This window comes from Carassius auratus, chromosome 22 (genome assembly GCF_003368295.1).
Source record: "Carassius auratus strain Wakin chromosome 22, ASM336829v1, whole genome shotgun sequence".
Classification (NCBI taxonomy): domain Eukaryota; kingdom Metazoa; phylum Chordata; class Actinopteri; order Cypriniformes; family Cyprinidae; genus Carassius; species Carassius auratus.
The window spans coordinates 24527913-24546666 of record NC_039264.1 but is presented as its reverse complement, the minus strand read 5'-3'; the positions used below and the strand labels follow the sequence as shown (position 1 = coordinate 24546666).

Here is an 18754-nt window from a genome sequence, read left to right as displayed (position 1 = left end):
ACCTGACTATGCCGATGTGTGTGCGTTTACGTGCGTACGAGCATGCTTCCTTATGAACTGCAGTGTCCTTGCTACAACACGTACGACTCTGCTTGGATATGTAAAAACAGATTTAGCACGTTCCCCAGCGTCTGTGATGACGGGTGACCAGTGCTGCTTTGGGACTCTGCCCAAGCTCTCCAGAGCCTGCTTTAGGCATCTCTATAAATCTCCATGAAACAATAGTTTGGACAGCGAAGGATTCGCACAGGTTTAAGATGTTCAGTCGCTTTGAAAGGCAACCGCATGGTTCAATTCGAAGCATCATTCATGTGAGTTAGGCCCTGAAGTTTGCTACGTAGGATTAGGGATTTGAAAACCTTAACTGTAAGAATGAGCAATAATAACAATGCACCGCTAAGACTTTGAATAGGTTTAGATTAAGTATATAATGTCATGCAGCTGTCAGAGTTGTTAAATGTCTCCTTAAAAATGGAGAACAAGATAACTTTGATCTTTTAATATAAAAGAAAAAATTGATTCATGTGCAAAATGTTTTCCTAACCCCCTCTGTCCCTTTCTTGTTCCTCTTTTTCTCCTCCTCTCTCGAGCTCTTTTCTTGTTCCCCAGCAGTGCAGGGCTTATCAATAGACCAGCCGGATAAGAGACTAGAGATTTATAGTGCACTTCCCACAAGAGAGAGCAGCAGGTCTGGCAGCAGCAGCTCTGGGACTGCACCCTCCCTCAGTGCGGAGGAGGCCATTCCTCATCCGGCCCTGGTGTTTTATAGGTGCAACCTCTCCCGCTCTCGGGCCTTTTGAGATGGAGAAAAATTAAGAGGAGGAAACAGCTCGGAGGAGGCGTGGGGTGCTCCCTTTCTTTTACCCATCCAAAAACAACAAACTCCCAGAGGAGGGGTGAAATAATACTGCATTGCAGACCACATTGATTCCTTATGCAGCTGCATCAGGTGGGGAAAAGGGTCCAAAATCATTTATTCCTTCTCTCGTTCACTATTTCCAGTATGGTGCATGCCACGTAGTGCATTTTATGGGGAAAGAAGAGAACAAAATAAGTGAGTGACGTTTTTAGTACCCTTAAAATTGCGCAAATTGAAAATAACGCCTAATGGAAGCGCTAAAATTGCGCAAAAACTCCCATATATCGCAAAAAAGTTTTTACACTTGGATCAGCCAATTTGACATAAGGAAAATTTCACAAAGAAAAAATTTCCGCGTTTGCAGGTCACCTGAGTTACGCAAAAGTCACATTATCATTCTTTAATGCACTATAACCTCCGAGAAACACCTCATATGTGTCTACTCTCAAGTATAAAGGTCTTTTCCTGCCATTAATGCTTGGATAACCCCTTATTTACACTATTTATTTTATTTGTGGTTGTGTTTATAGCAGCTGCACCGCGGCACGTTTCAGAAGCAGCTCTCCGCACTGCTTCACTAAAGATACACGTCTACATCTCCTTCGATTAAAAATAATGGCTAGTGGGGTAGCTGCAATGTTAACCCTCTGGAGTCTAAGGGTATTTTTGGGGCCTGGAGAAGTTTTTGTCATGCCCTGACATTGGTGCTTTTTTCAATTTCTTATAAACATCTAAATGGCTAAAGTCTAATCTCACTGTAATCAGCACAAACTGGGCTATAATAATATGTGAGCAGCATGTATGCACATTATTGTGTTTTTGAGAAAAAAAAATGTTATGCGTGGTTAGTGAAAAACTAAAAATGTTAAATCACTTGAATAAGGCCATAAAACACATACAGAACCAAAATCTGTTACCATGACTTATCGCGGGATAAAAATCAGTTAATGGAAATGCCGTTATTTCGCAATAGTTTTTTATTAACATTTATAAAATATCGCAAAAGTTTTGTGCAAATTTGTAATGTGGCGTCTGAAAATGGCTGACACTCCATGCAGTGCACTACACAAGTGATTTAGAAGCTAAATTGTTTGGTAGATGGTCATGTTAGCAAAAAATTGACTTGAAATGTCAAAGGCCTGTGGCTGAACTTCGAGTCTTTGCCTTCTGTCTACCTGAGAGATTTGATACGCAGAGACTCTCAAGACAAGATGACACTAAACAGTGCTAACAGGAAATGGCTGAGATCATGGGGCCTGTAAGGTTCAGTGTCAGTCTAAATGGATGTTTCTGAGGTAATTTAATGGCCCCAAAAAGTATCTTAACATTTAAGAAACACTTGAGTTCAAAATGACAACAATGATTAAAATCCAATGGCATTCAGACATTTTTAAGTGTGGTTTAAATGTCCAAATACTTTTTGGGGCCACTAGCCGTGATGTTATATGTATTTGACATGACAGGATGTGGACAGGTCCACAGCTGCGAAATCCCACAGTGAGTGCAGCATCTCTGATCCTTTCCCAGAATTCAACAGTCTTGATATGTGATCACCAAGAAACCCCTGCCCTCCAATCACCACTTCTCTCTCTCTGTCTCTCTCTCTCTCTCGTTTCTAAACGTGTGGTGCATTGAAGTGCAGATGCAATCATGAATGGAGCTCTCATACACTCGTGATATTGACAAGCATTTCTGGTTGACACTTTGCCAAGCAAGCTGTCCTTGTCACTCTCGACATCCTGTAAAGAAAATGATGAAGAATTTCTTTCTTTAACAGAGCTCTGTTATACAGCCGATTTCTGGCCTCCTTGATAAACGCTTTCTGATCAAAGCTTTACATGTGCTAATAAAAATAAACGAAGGCCTGTTTCTGCCTAAGATTTTTTTTTTATGTTTACGTTATTTTAAATCATAACTTTAAATGTCACATGTATAATCAATTTTGGTAATTGCTAGTTTTACCTTTTATTTAGCTGCTTAATAATATAAATTTCTCGCAATTGTTTTTGTTTAGTTTGTTTGTTTGTTTTTCCCATAATTTCTAGTTTATTCTCTTAGATTGCAACTTTATCTGCCAAAATTGCAAGGACTGTTTTCTCGTAACTGCTTTTTTTCTTTCTTTCTTTTTTTTGTTGCCATTTCTACATTAATCATAATTTCAACTCTTCCCTGACTATTTTCCTCAAGTTTGCAGTTAATTTTCATAATAGCTACTTTAATAAATACTTTATATTTCACAAATTCACAATTATTTATCTTATTTGTGACCTTATTTCTCCAAATTGTAACTCTTTTCGCACAAAAGTGACGTTATCGTCTTAATTACAACTGTATGTGTTTTAGCTAAGACATTATTTTTCATTATTTTTTGTGAATTTATATTTGACAATTGCTACTTTTTGTCATTTATAAATGATTTATCATAATGCAACTCTGTTATTAAATTTTTTCTCAAAACGGACTTATTTTTTGTTCCCTGATCAATGTGACTCTATATGTTACGTATGTGATTTTATCTCACAATTCTGACTTCATTTCTTATTTTAAATGTTCTCTCAAAATTAAATGCATTTTTTTTTTTTTTGCTCTAAATTTGGCAACGGGAATCCAAGATAAAAATTTAAAACATGAGGTTAAATTTCTCATGAGAACAAAAGCAATCAGTTGAAATTACGTTCTTCTTCAACGGTGTCAAATTGCACGCATAACATCTTGCGTTACAGAGACATCTGCCTCATTTGGATGGATTGATGGTGTCAAAACAGTCTTAGTTTTTGATTATTGTGCAAAAGCAAGTGCAGGTCACACGAATAGGCCAGACTCCCAGTCGTCACCGTTTACGAAGACGGTGTGTGTGACCTTCAGTCCAAGCGTGGTCTTGTAAGCTAATCTGCTTAGCTCCACACTGTGTGTGTGCATTGTCCTGCTAGAAACGAGTCGAGTACCGTGTTGTGGCTCTGGACGCAGTCTATGACTCAGCAGAAACGCAGTCAGTCATCGTCTCCCGTCACCCGCACAGCCCCACTGCAATGAAGCTGTGGACGCAGCACATCGGCGGAGAAGATTCATGGCGCTGGCGTACCGCGCTGTCACCTCTGAGTCAAACACCCGGTGGCGTGGGCAGAGCTCATCCTCGCGGATGGAGACGCCACAGCAGCATAGAGAAATCTTTGTTCGCCAGCTGTCCCTGATTTTACAAACATTTTACACTCCTCCCTCCACCTTTCCCCATTTCTAAAGGACATCCTGTTTTTTTGGCCAAGTTCTTGGCTGGGAGAACCCGCGCAAACTCAGGTCCGACGCTTGCTATAGGTATTCAGGGTCACGCGCCATGTGTGTTTAATCAAAATTCAATTACTGTGCCGCACCACGCTCCAAAACCCCACAGTCCAGGTTATGAAGTATGATGAAACAGGCCCCGGCTCTAATTGGTTCAGTATGTAGCCAATATCTCCCTAGCATGTTATGATAAATAGCTTCCTGTGCTGGAGGTATGCAATTCCAGCGTCCCCTCCTCACCTTCTCCTGGTCTCCTTCTTTCTTTTTATCTCTTGTTTTCTATCTTTCCACACGTTTCATATATGACTCTGATCAGTCCGGTGGGATGCAGGTCAAGGTTGTGGTGTTTTTTAGAGTCAGGCCTGTTGCGAGCGCAGCAGTACTGCTGTCAGAACTCATTGCTGTTCAGTTTACATTTTGATTGGTTTAGATTTTAAGCAACAACAAAAAAAGTATTACAAGTGCTTCAGGGTTTTATCGAGCACTGAACATAGGTAGGAACATTTATTTTGTTTTGGACAAGTTCAAGCTTTGTTGTCTAAAGAGAAAACTGCGGAAAGACATTATTTGTACACACACACATACATCGTTTTCTGAGGTAAATGTAACATAAGCCGTTTTATTGATGTCTTTCTTTCTGAAACTTTGGGTGATTACAACAGACATGATACACTTCAGTAAGTTGTACTGTTTCATGCTATAACTAGTAGTAAAGCGGAAGAGAGAATAGGTTCATGTGAGTGAACATGGTGTGTGTACACCAAAAGTGAAGCACATTTTCACATTGCGTCGCATTTAGATATAAACTCACAATTGCGAGAAATACAGTCAGAATTGTGACATATAAACTTGCAATTTTGAGAAATAAAGTCAGTTTATATCGCGCGATTATGTTTTCTCAATTGCGAGTTTTCATCTCACAATTCAGATTTTTTTTGTGAAGATATAAACTCGCATTTGCGAGAAATGCCGTCAGAATTGTGAGATATGAACTGCCAATTCGGACTTTTATGTCAGAATTGCATGATATAAACTAGTCTCTTAGTTGTGACTTTTTTACTCAGAATTTGCGAGTTTATTTCTTGCAATTTATTTATATCCCGCAATTCTGACTTTATAACTTGCAGTTGTGAAGAAGTATGAATTGCGAGTTTGTTCCATGCAATTCTGATAAAAGAAGTCAGAATTGTAAGATAAAAATGCGTATTTAGCCTTTTTTTTTCAATCAGTGATGGAAATAGGGTGCCATAGTTTTTCACATCTCTTGCATATTAAAGAGTGTCTTCATACATATCGAAAACAACATTTTCTTCTTCAGTTATTTTTGTCATTAACCGTGTTGGAGATAACTACTATTGTACCTGTTAGGAAACCCAAACGCTCGGAAATTTGTGTAAATTCACGTCTTTGCATTGACTTTGTATTGAATGCACTCTCACATATAATTAAATTCTGGTGTGCACACACCAAGTCTGTGTGCAGCAAAATCTGTCAGTCAGCATTTAAGAGCGTCAAAACAACATTCACTGAAACCGACAGAATTTTGACAAAAATGACAGAATATTTATGTATGTTTTTTTCAGTTTGTTGTCCAAATGGAAAACAAAGACGTCTATAAAACAGCTTGTAAATAATGTCACATACCATACTGTATACCTCAGAAAAGCTGTGTGTGTGTCTGTATGTATCCTAGATTTTCTGAGGTAAATGTGTGACGTCTTTCTGTGGTTTGGCCTATAAGCCTAGGTTTATAAATTAAAGTATGATGGTATTACCATGCTAATGCCACAGTATTTTTTTTACAAGGCTTAGCTGCCTCTTACATTTATTTCAAACTAAACAGTGATGTTAATGCAATCTGAAATTCAGAGTAATCCACTTTATCATGATGAATATCCCAAGACCTCATCCAGACTACATTGGTCATCCTTAAAAGTCGATATGAAATCAAAAATGAGCCTATTTGTTTTGTTAATTCAGTCCCTGGTCTAACTGTGTATGATTCATCAGTGCACATTATTCTACAGAGAGGAATGTTTGTCTTTGTGATCTTTTAACAAAGTGTAATCAGTGTCATGTGACTAATGACTGTAGCTGGCTTATATGTTTTTATCTCGAAATATCCTTTTCGTGTCAGATTACGAATGTTAAATGGTTTCATGTTGGCTTTAAAAGATTTGAAACAACTATAAGTTGATATTTAATTATTCGAATACATCCACGTTGTCATCCTGAGCATGTTTGGTAGTGAAAGTGACGCCCACTCCCTCTGATTTTGGCAGAGGAAGGGCTTTATTCGCACGCGCACACATCTACAGCCACCATCCCACCCCCAGCATGCCTGCCCAGGTTACACAAGCCCATGAAATTACAGTTGTGTCGCTTGGAACCGAAAGTGTCAAGAGGCATTAATGATAAGGTGACAGGCTTCACGAAATGGTGATTGAGAAATAAATAAATATTAAGGCCAGACCTTTCCAGCCCCCCTCCTCTAATCCTTTATTTTAATTTTCACGTTTGGCGCTGGCGTGTCACCAGATAAGCCGGTCCAATATTCTCATGCTGGCTCAGCCGTGAGGTTCTCAGCTGATGCTCTGCTTCCCTTCCAGGGAGGACGGGCCCCGTCTGGGATTCGGAGACCTCAGGGGGTACCAGAAGGGTTGAGTGTGTGTGGGACAGGTTTGGCCTGTATTAGCCTTAAAACCTGAAAAAAGCTACTTTTTTAGGAGCTCACAATAAAATGGGTTAATGGATTTATAAAGGATTTATTGTTCTGAATGATCGCTATTTTGGGATTGCATTTTAATACTTACTTTTTTGGCAGTTCACTTAGGCCTGCAGCCTGACAAATATGCAGATATAATATTAATAATATCATTTCTATATTTAAACCATAAAAATAAATATTTAACTTCTAAACATTATACTTTAATTTTAATTAAAAGTGTAATTTTTTTAATTATAAACGTGGAAAAATTAAGAGACCTCTTGAAAATTCTCAGTTTCTCTGGATTTACTCGGTATGGGTTAGAGTAAAATGTTAATATTTTTAAATCTGATACATTTGTAAAAAAAAAAAAAGAAAAAAAAAAAAACATGGTCTTTTCGAGTTATTTATTTATTTTCAGAAAATGACAATTGGTCAAAATAACAGATTTTCATCAGGGTTATTCCACCAATTATTGATTTCTTAAGTCTTCTAAACTAAAGTAATTGGTATTGTGTTGTCTAAAATGGATAGAAATATATGTCTGAAAATCTTATTTCAGTCAAATTAGGAAAGAAAATGCCATCAGTAGTTTACAGAATAAAACAAAAATTATGTTTTACTCAAACACATAACTATAAATTAAAAATCCAAATATTTTTTTCCATAGCTGTATCTAATATTTCTATTACTAAAATGATCTATCTAAAATCTATTTAAAAATGTATATTTTTGCAATAATTTTATTTAAAATATAATTGTAATATTCTGTAATTATATTACTATTTTATAATATTTTATATATATTTTATGTAAAATTTTAAACATTGAAAAATATTTGTGGGGCTTAGTTTGATTAGTCACTCTTTCTTTGACGTTTTGATGTTTAATTACTTTTTGCTTCCGGCCATTTACTTAAGTAGTCTTACAGCATAGTAAATATTTGTTTAAATAATTCTAATATAAAAAATTATTTATATATATATATATATATATATATATATATATATATATATATATATATATATATATAGTTATACATTTTATTTTACTATTTTGTAAATGTAAATATGGCTAAATATAAACCTCTCAATTCAGGAAAGACTCGAGCACAGAAAAGCGCCTTTGAAAACAACCTTAACATCATGCTGGTATAATATAAATATCTATTAATTTATTGTGTTGCATGGATTTCAGCACGTGACACCGCAGCTCACGGCTGTCAGCGCTGTGATATGTCATGTGAACCGCCCATATCTGTGCTGTACAGTCTCAGAATAATGTCTGCCAGCATAATCAGTCGTACAACTGTAATGGCTCACCGCGAGGCCTCCGTACACGCACACAGAGAGAAAGCCTGCATGTAAGACCCTAACTCAAGTCGATGAGGAACGAGTCTTATCTAGGTGTTGGATGTAATCCGCTCCGTGACTGCCAGTCCACTTTAAAACAGGGCAGTCTGCGTGAAATGAACAGCACCTCTTCCTGTGAGTTTACACGCGGGTTTGGGGTTCAAGAGTTTGTACATGTGTGGCTTGTGTCTCTCTAATCTCTCTCAGATATCCGTCCTCGTAGATGCAGCTCACAGAGAGCCGCGAGTCACTGCAAACGTTAATGATTTGTGTTTTAAAGCATTTGGCATCCGTCTGATGAAATGCAATGAAGAGACAAGAAACGCTGAGTAAGGCTGAAAAGATGTGAATGGCTCCTGTTAATAAGATAAATGCTGAAATGAGTCCCGGGGATCACAGTAGGCTCATTGCGAAGATGGCTTGGCCGGTGAAGAGGCGTTAAATGCAGGTTCGTGCGGCTCCAACACAAATATCAGGAAACATTGGAGGCCAGTCATGAACCAGTTCCAGTCTCAGATGTAGATATTGAGTTCAGTTCGTTCATTTGCTGATGAGGAAAACAGAGTGTTTTCTACTAGTCTCCTCTGAATAAAAATATTTCAGGGGTGCTTTATTGAGTAAAACTCTCTGCCATGATGCCAGAGGGTTGCTATGTGGTTGAATGTTGGTCCAAAAGAGCCAACAAATGTGTCTCTATGATGTACTGGCCTCTAAATATGGCTCAGTTCCTTCTTTCTCTTTCTGCGTCAATCTAGAGGAATTACAATGCTTAAAAAAGAAAAGGAAACATAAATAAGCCAAATGATTTGAAGAATCAATCATGTTCAAAATTATGAATTTTCTATTTAATTGCATGTGATTTGTCAGTTCTTTTCTTCACTTGACCATTTCTATAATATGTGTGTGTGTGTGTGTGTTTTATATAAATGTTTTTTATTACAAGTGGAAAATTTAGGAATATGTACTAATTCTATACCCTTTCTATAAAAGATCTATCTATCTATCTATCTATCTATCTATCTATCTATCTATCTATCTATCTATCTATCTATCTATCTATCTTTTTATCAATTTTATATATTGAGCAGACAACATACTGTTTCTCATATGACCTATAGGAGGCGGTGTTTCTACATTATGTCAAAAGTAAAAGGTCTCTTGGCCTCGGTCCTGCTTTGTTCCAGCATCCCGTCGCATGTCACCCAAAGGGGATTTATGGAGTGCTGTGAGGAAGACAAGTCCAATATACGAGACACCTCATATAACAACATCCTCCATTTGAACAATTAAGGGCACAATGGCAAAAGCCGATGGACTAAAAAGGATGCACTTGGTATACGACAAGCACGCTCACACACGCTGCCACTATCTCCAACTGGAATGATACTGCACAAAAGCTCGAACACTGACTCTATTGACTGCTCATCGGTGGCGTAACTCAATCGGGGTAAGAATGCAAACGGGCGGTGGGATGGGGGCGAGATATGAAGAGACGGGTAGGGCTCTCATTTGTCAGGCCGCAGTGCATCAGTGGAGCGTGAACGGTACACACAAACCATGAGGGCTCGGCCCCGACACCCTGCACCCGCTGTCAGGGTGCCATCACTGTCCCGGCCCCAGGCATGGGGGAGGGTTAAGAGCCAAGGCCACTGGGAGAGTTAATGATGCCTGACCGGTGGGACACACACACACACACACACACACCTGCTTGGTGTCCTCCACCGCTGTGCGTCGCTCCCTCAGATGGAAAGATCCTGTTTGGGATACTGCTGATTTGGACTGTGCTGAGTTTTGGGGTTTTGCTGCAATGTCTCAAGTTTTGCTCGATGAGAGGGATCTGTGAGACTGCAAAAAAAAAAAAAAGGGCAATAAGAAAGAACAGGAAGTTTAGCAGACAGCCAAGATCACCTGAAATGAGTGCAAATATGTAAAACGATAATACGTTAAGGTAAAAATAAGGCCTGTTTCTTGCATAAACAGGCTACAAGTTCAGCAAATTTTAATAAAATGCTCTGTAAACATATTCATGAACACATCCTTTGGGCTTTTATAAAGAATTATAAAACAATAAAGTGAACTACTCACCCTTTGTTTTAAAAAAGATGTCAGTTTGGCTTGATGCAAATGCTGCATGCAAACAAACACCTATCCAGACAATTTACGTAATTTAATGTTTGATGTTACAGTAGATACTTGATGTTGTAATCCATGTTCTGTATATTTTGATACTGAAGTGTGAAATTAGAACATGAGAAGCTTAAAAAAAGGCTAATTAATAAAAATAAAGGTGCTGTTAGCAATTTAGCTATTTTGCTAACTTCAACCTCACACCATTTGCCGACGAATCCCCGCCCTCTAAGCACAGCTGACCTGATATCAGCTCACGAAATGATTGACAGACAGAGAATGTTTCTGATTTGATAGTTTTCTGACAAGATTTAAAAAAAAAATACATTGCAGCAAAGAAGTCTTTAGGAGAAAGCTATCTGTTAGCTTTCCTATTCATCTCAATAGGTGAAGCTCCAACCTCACAGCGAATTCGTATGAAATACTTTATAACTTCTGAATAGAGAAAGATGTTTTTCCCAACTGTTAATAATAGCAACATGGCTGACAGTATCATGATAACCTGCCAAACATTGACTTTTTGGTCTATAGAGACCTCTGTGGTCTCTCAGGAGACCAATTTCTGACATTTTAGGCATGTTATTTTCTTAAGCTATCTTAAGATTGGTGGCATAAGGGAGTAGACATTCAGAAAGATGGACATCTTGAGCTCTTCTGCTGTGTTTACAGTGGACTGGATTCAGGTTGGATCCAGACTGACCGCAGCAGGGATCCCTTCTCGCTGGAATATCACCCAAAGCGGACATAATTACTGGCCAGCTGGGTTTTTTTTTTTTTAAGCATGCATAAATATACAGCATCTCTGTGAAATTGACGTTCTGTGGGACATCCACATATAAATCAAGGGAAACACACATACACAAACCGCCAGTGGCTCACGCTGGAGTGAGTTTTTTTGAGGGATTCTGTTGGGAGTAAACAAAGATGATGTGAAGTGTGCCACACATTTTCAGCCCAGGCAACACAGTTCAATTAAACAGCGAGAAAATGACTAAAAAGCAACTAAAGGAACTAACGTATCCTGCACAGTTTGGAAGCAGTGCTCATATTTACATGTTCAACCAATTTTCAGCGCAGAAATCTAGTCATTTCAATATGCATTCAAGACTTTGTCACACGAAGCTGTGCTCCATGCATTGCTACACCATTGAAAAATAGACCATAAATTGCCCATTAATATCGCTTAAAGGGATAGTTCACCCAAAAATGAAAATTTGATGTTTATCTGCTTACCCCAGGGCATCCAAGATGTAGGTGACTTTGTTTCTTCAGTAGGACACAAACAAAGATCTTTAACACAAACTGTTGCAGTTTATCAGTCTTATAATGGAAGTGTATGGGAATCATGGCTAAAACATAAAATAATAAAAAATAAAAACATACACAAACAAAACCAAATGAAACCCTGTGGCTCTTGATGACGCATTGGTGTGTAAAGACACAAAATGGTCGAGTGTCAATGGTCCACTTGAGAGATAGATGGTGGAGATGCACGTATAAGTCTGTGATCCGCCATCAAGCAAGAAGAAGAAGTAGCCTCATGCGCCTGCTGCTGAGAACGTGCATAGAAGGATGTGCTAAGGACAGTTCGAAAGTTTGGACATTGCGTGTATCAGAGGTAAAAAACTATATTAATACTGTTCAGTCTCTTGCACAGACCGATCGTTTTGTGTCTTTACACATCAGTTTGCAAACAAGCCTTAATTGCCGTGTTGATTCATAAAACAGCTGCCAAAACATTGAGACATTTATTTCCAAACTCGGTGGCCACTGGATGGAAATTGCCTCACAGATTACCACCAATGGGTTTACATAAGGACACTTCGAAGGGATTTTTCGGCATGTCAACTCACAGATGAATTCTGTTACGTGCCAAAGGCGAGCATGAGACAGAATAATAATCACCGAAAGGTTCCAGCCGTGGTCATGCCTCAAATATAAACCTCACGCAAATAACCGGCCTCATTATTCACCAAACGCACAGCACATGGAGAACCGAGTGAGATCATGTTTCCCTGAAGTCCGTACGCTGGGCCTCAGCACCTGCCAGAATTCACACTTTCCCCTCTCTCCCCATCTAAGCACCATTAAGCAATGGGAAGCCATTGATTGTCGTCCCGGTTCTAAAACACTGGTGGCAATTAAAGGGTCTCGTGCTGCGTCCGTGCCTTAGGCGACTCATTGCCATTCAGGATCCAGCAGGACCATCAGAGCCCGGTGTGACCAATACTTCTCTCCTCCTGACCAACTCTTTGATTAATGCTAATTTCTCGGTGGACGGCAGGGCTGTAATCCCGCTCACTAATTACCCGCTCGTTATGGGGCCAGGCGTGGCTCGGGCCTTCCATCACCCTGGGCTTTGTTACCTCCGCTTTAGCCGTGGCCAGGGGAGGTGTGGATGCCTGCATGCCTATTCATGTATCACATTAGTGGGCTGGACTCAATACGGACTCCTCTGAGGGGTATTGTTCAAGTAATGTGTGATACACTGACCAGAAACCGGGTAATTTATCCAATGAGGGACTGCGAAATCCAAAAGCCAGCCATTTGGCAAAGGGGTATGGAAGTATGTGACGGGCCACATACGATATAAATCACTGTTTGGATGAAATATAGATGTGCTTTTCAGAAGTAAATAATGGAAACTAGTTAAGTTGCATTGCAGCAAATCCTCAGTTAAGAGAAAACAGTTCGCTAGTCATAATATATAAAATAAACAAAGCTCTAGTTTCAGCAGATATTAACATATTAGAGTTTGAAGTGTTATTATTTGAGACAAGTGTGATAAAAGTTTGTATTGTGAATCAGAATGATCTCAAAATAAAAATGAATACTAAAGTCTGATTTTGTGGTAGCTGTGCTTTAAAATGAAATCATTATAATCTTAATTCAAGTGCGCACTGCTAAATGTGCTAATTATTTAAGACGTGTCTTTTCAATACAGCTAATATGAATTTTATCAGTATAGTATTTTGTAGGCTATATATTAATGAATAAATTGAATTAATAAATGAATGAATTCATTTAAGTATTGAGCACTTTTTCTGCTGAGAGTTTAACACTTTTTAACTTTTGATATGAGACAGCTGGAGAAGCTGTTATGGCAGAAGTGCTCTTTTATTTTAGGATTTGGCCAGAGTGCTGACCCGCTGTTATGCCAGACAGCACATCTAATTCTTCCAACTGACAGAACTGACGCGAGCCAAAGACACAGACGATGAGAGTTCAAGAAAATCAAAGAAAGAGACGCAACAAAAAAAATAAATAAAAAACGTTTAAACTAAGTGGCGGCAAAGCAAAGGCGGAATAGACAAAACATAGGAAAACGTGGACAAGAGAGGCCTGAAGTGGCTACAAGCTGTTCCACTGATCTCCACATGAATGTCCCTTTTTTTAAAAACCCTGGTCTGCAATTTCCAGTTTAATAGCAGTGCCTGAGGCGATAATATGATAATAGGCTTGCTATCACCCAGGGCGAACTTTTCTTTGCCACGGAGAGGCCTGCCCCGTCCTGCCGGGAGCCCTTTGATTAACGAGCCACGGTAATCCCAGACACACAGTACGGACTTGGGACAGGGGCTTTCATTTGTGTGGTGAACACAAAAGGCACAGGTGTAATTGTTGCTTTGCCGCCAATGATTAATACTTTTCATAGCCGAAATGAACTTAACCATTTTATATAACACCCCAGTGAAATTTAAACAAACAAATGGGAAGAGGAAAAATAAGCTTTGACTGCTTTTGCCTGCCTTAGGGTTTGTGTTTTTGCCAAACCTCAAGACTTTACTGATGGATTTAATTAAACTTCAGGTCGCCCTCGAATCTGGCCATTTTAATGAACTCCATCTCCTGTCTTTGAGAAAAACAACACTTGTTTGAACACGTTTTTGTTGCTGTCGGTAAAAACAGCTCGTCTTGTCGTGAGGCGACATCTGCTTTGGATTTCAAGATGACCAGTCCTGCAGTTCACACTCAAGGTTTGTGTTTCACTCGTTCCTTCGGAACGTTCGAGAGAGAAATATTTGTGTCCAGTTGCTTTTAAACTACTCCTTTCTGAACATCTGACCGATCTTTGTACTTGTTAATTGTCTTCAATTCTTCTCTCCTTTATGCTATGTCCGCATTGCACAGTGGACTTTTTTCACATGCAATATTGTCATACCTGCTGAGTTTCTTGTATTATTATTATTGCTCAGATATATATATATATATATATATATATATATATATATATATATATATATATATATATATATATATATTTTAAATGCTCCTTTCCATAATTGCGGTCATACAATCCATGCACTTAAATGATATATCGGTTAGATAGATTTTTAGTAAGATACACCTTATTTATTCAGTAAAATTATTTATTTGTTTTTTAATCTTAAAATATTTTCGCTATGTCCAATATGTCTTAATTATGTTGCTTAACAGACTCACATATATCTTATCCTGTTTTTTGATACCCGGTATTGCCTTCTTGTGTTTTACTGTAATTTTATAAATTTGCACTCCTGTGTTCTGTGTATTTATTATGTAACACTATGTTGTCTTGCACATGTTTCGCCTTATCTTGGCCAGGTCGCCGTTGTAAATGAGAATTTGTTCTCAATCGGCCTACCTGGTAAAATAAAGGTACAATAAAAAAAATAAAAAAAAGTGTCGTCAATACTAAACTGACACCAGATTTTGATGCCACACCCAATGAGACATTTTTAAATTTGAAATGTACACTGACATTTTCAGTTGACATTTTTGCCTGAGATAGTTAAGTACGTTAGTGTTTAAAATTATAATTTTTCTTAATATTTTTATCCTTCAAAACTGAGTTGTGAGCCACAGTGCAAAAACAGGGCTTTTTGAAAGTAAGAAATAAAATAATACAATAAAATAAATGGTAATAAAGTGACAAGCGATAAATTATATCTTCTTATCTATCTGAAGTTTCTCTTAACCTAACATCTTACTAAGAAATACATTATTATTGCAGTGACAACTCATATTTTTATTTATTTCGCTAGTGCTATAAAGATCTCATTGATTTTCATTACAAGCTATGAGATTTTTTTTTTTTTTTACTCTGAGAATACGAATATCAGCAACTGAATTTTGTGTGTATGTTTCAGTTTGGGCCTTTAAATAAAATTATAGTGTGTTTTCTTCCTGGCATATGAGCTATAGTTCTCATATCTTACTACATGATACTATATGACACAAAATACACATATGCAAAACATTTTTAAGAATATTTTGTCTAAAAGTTCAATAAACTGTTATATTGCAAAAACATCTATTTTTCTCCCCAGAAATATACCATTTCCCACAACTAAGATGAGCCACAAAACATTTTGTTGACCTGTTTCTAATCCCCGCCCACACTGCAATCTCATTGGTCCAAAATCCTCAGAATAGTTTCTGATTAGCTGTGACTAACTGGATCTTATTACATCATATGCATTAAAACAAGAAACCATCAAATAATAGTACAAGACAATAATAATACAGATAAGTACTATGATATTCTAATTTAACTCATTTGAGTAGTGTTTAAATACTAGGAAACGAAATAAATATTTCTTACAAATAACCTGCAAACAACAAAACTGTCGGCACTCAGGGGTCCTATTCTTTCAGAATATAGGGCCATAAAAAATAAAATGACTGTATGGTTTCGCATTGTTGCAAAATGCTATGTTTATACCCTGTTCCATCACATTTAGTTTATTGTTGTTATGAATGTTATAATCGGTGTTGTTTTTTTCCTCTACCAGCATACCTCACTGAAAACATTGCTGCTTGTTCATGATTGTTACGGATGTAGCTTCAGCTTAGCACGGGGCAGTGGATTGTTAATTTTTTTCAATATGCCTCTTTTTTACGCTGTGTTCAGTTCATTCACGGCATTAATGTGTGTGAAGCGGTCCTGCTCGGAGGCCGCAGTCAACCATGTCAACAACACCATTCCCAAAGTCGTTTTGCACAGGATTACCTAGAACTTTCTAAAGACTTGCTCTAATTCATGTGCATCTTCACTAAGCTCTTCACCCAGTGTGTGGTCGGCGAATGTGAGTGAAATTAATTATCTTTTTTCACTGAATGGCTTCTAAATCCCAGATTAGCCCCTCTAAGTCAGTGTTCAATTTATGATCTATGGTTTTAATGAGGCGCTGGGCTGCACACCCTGCAAAATATGAGAGGAGGAGGAGAGAGGGGAAAGGAATCGTAGTCGATGCATTCATAAAGTTTGTCCGCTGTGTCAGTATGGACATGACCAGACTTAACAATTTTCCAGGTAAAATTCTGGTTTCTGGTGGCTGAAGCTGTTTGCATACAGCCATATACAGTAACATTATTTATTTATGTGTTCATATTTATTTTATTTGTTATTTTTTATTTGTGTGTATCCTGTTGCAAAATGCAGCAAATAGTCTTACTCAACGGTAATAATGTGATTAAGGAGTGTACATATCAATACAGCACTTCAATAATGTGACTAAAATAGAAATACTCCACGTGTCTTAATTTGATTTGTAGTTTCTTTCGAGTATGTCTTTAGCTAGATTAAGATAATCAAACATCTCTGTTTACATGGTCTTTATCGCGTTCAAATCTGAATATTGTTGTCCATGTAAACGTCCTGACTTTGTCGTTCCTCACTGAATAGGCCGTTTGAACGAATTGGTAGATGAACTATGACTTCAAGGCAGCTTTTGTTTTGTTTCTTAATGATCAGTGTTTTGAACGAATCATGTGAATGAATGATTCCTTGAGTCGCTAACAGTGCGTTTCCACTACAGCGTCAAATCTGCGCTCAGTGTCACTTCCAACGCTTCAACACGACTGTTTTGGGGCATGTCAAATTTAGGGCAGAGCATGCCTCTAAAAATTAGTTTGCGTTTCTTCCTCTCCTTTTTTGCTCAATATTTGAATAAATTTGAAGAATGCCCAACCCTTTTGCCACACTCTCAACGCTTTCGCCAAACCACATTCAATCCCATAATGCACCGCACGAGCGTTTAAGCTCAACTTCCATAGGAATGAATTGAAAATGCACATACTCACGTAATTTTTAGAATGACAGAGTTATAATTCATCGCTACATTAACCGTAGAAAAAACACGCTTTTAAATTAAGAAATAAAAAAACATTAGAAATGTCACACTTACGAAAATGAACCATGGTATTAATATAGCAAAAGTTTAATAACCATGTCTTTTTGGTGTATTTATTACCATTTTATTTTGTAACTACAGATTTACTACAAATAGCATGGTTGATTTGTCACTCAACTCAGTTGAAGCGTCTGGCCGGTGAGAGTGTAATACAAGTATGCATGCTAGAAAGTGATTACATACATATCTGATCACCTGAGGTGTTCCTGTAGCAGTGACTTTCACACTGAAGGCCTTGACCTCTTGACCTTTTGCCCCTCGTGGGATCAGGTGTGTGCGCGTCTCGCACAACGGGCCGATCCCGGCAAGGAAACCCGAAGCCCTGTGTTGCTTGTGCATTATTCACTGGGCCTCTTGCGGTTTCGTCTCGGGATTGTCTCTCGCCCTGAAACACTATCCTTCGCTTGCACCGTTCCCCTGAGGGAATCCAAGTTCACTGTCACACCACTTCTCAGGGAAAGAGAGCGAGAGGTAGAGGTACGGTCAGCAGCTCTGCCGGGGTGTGGGCGGCATCAAAAACCTCCATTGATTAAGGCGCTTGTGACGGCAAATGAAAGTCAGTTCATGTCAGTCATGTGTCAGCAGTGCTTTAAAAGAGCGGGAATTCTTTCTTTGGAAGCCATTACATTTTCTTCTTACATATAGTGTGTTTTCAAAACATATGTATGTGGTAAAACACATTGTTGGGTATTAGCAGTGTTTACTAAGGAAAGCATCACTGTTAGAGTTGCTCATTACATATTAAACTGTGTTGCATAACTTTTGTACTACAAATACCTCGAAATGTGAGTTTAGAAGTATTGTGTTACATTTCTAAGAGGTCTGACTGAAGTTGTTTAAAGCAAGATGAAGAAGAAAAAGAAAGACGGGATCTGAGAAACCAAGTCTTCTTCAATCTTCTTCATATCCAATTGAGACGCTTTACAAACCTGATTCAAACCACATCTGTAATATATGTGCCGTGTTCATTTTCTATAAATACTTTTTTTTGCTGTTGTCATTGTTCTATATGAATATGCTCTTTACTGTAAATATTTTTTGTGTCATTAATTTTAGCCTCTTTTAAAATTAATAACCCCCCTCCCCCTTTAAAACCATAATCTAGTGCATTGTTTGTAATATCTTGGAATGTTTTTTTTTTTTTTTTTTACAAATATATATTTGTGTGGGGGGGGGGTTGGTTCAGTAACAGTTTTAACCTAAATACTCAGATTTAGTTAAATTATTTTAAAAAAGTTTATTATATTATAAAAAG

The 18754-nt window shown here is 37.9% G+C and overlaps 1 protein-coding gene across 1 annotated transcript in view; it reads right to left on the bottom strand.

Moving 5' to 3' along the window:
• LOC113040111 (inaD-like protein) overlaps nt 1–10583 on the bottom strand; it is a 134629-nt gene extending 124046 nt beyond the window's left edge. The window contains exons 1-2 of the mRNA XM_026198371.1: nt 10283–10583; nt 9902–10042 (exon numbers count right to left, since the gene is read on the bottom strand). The gene's annotated coding sequence lies outside the window, so the exon portion shown is untranslated. The remainder of the gene's footprint in view (nt 1–9901; nt 10043–10282) is intronic.
• Between the last annotated feature and the right edge of the window lie 8171 nt (nt 10584–18754).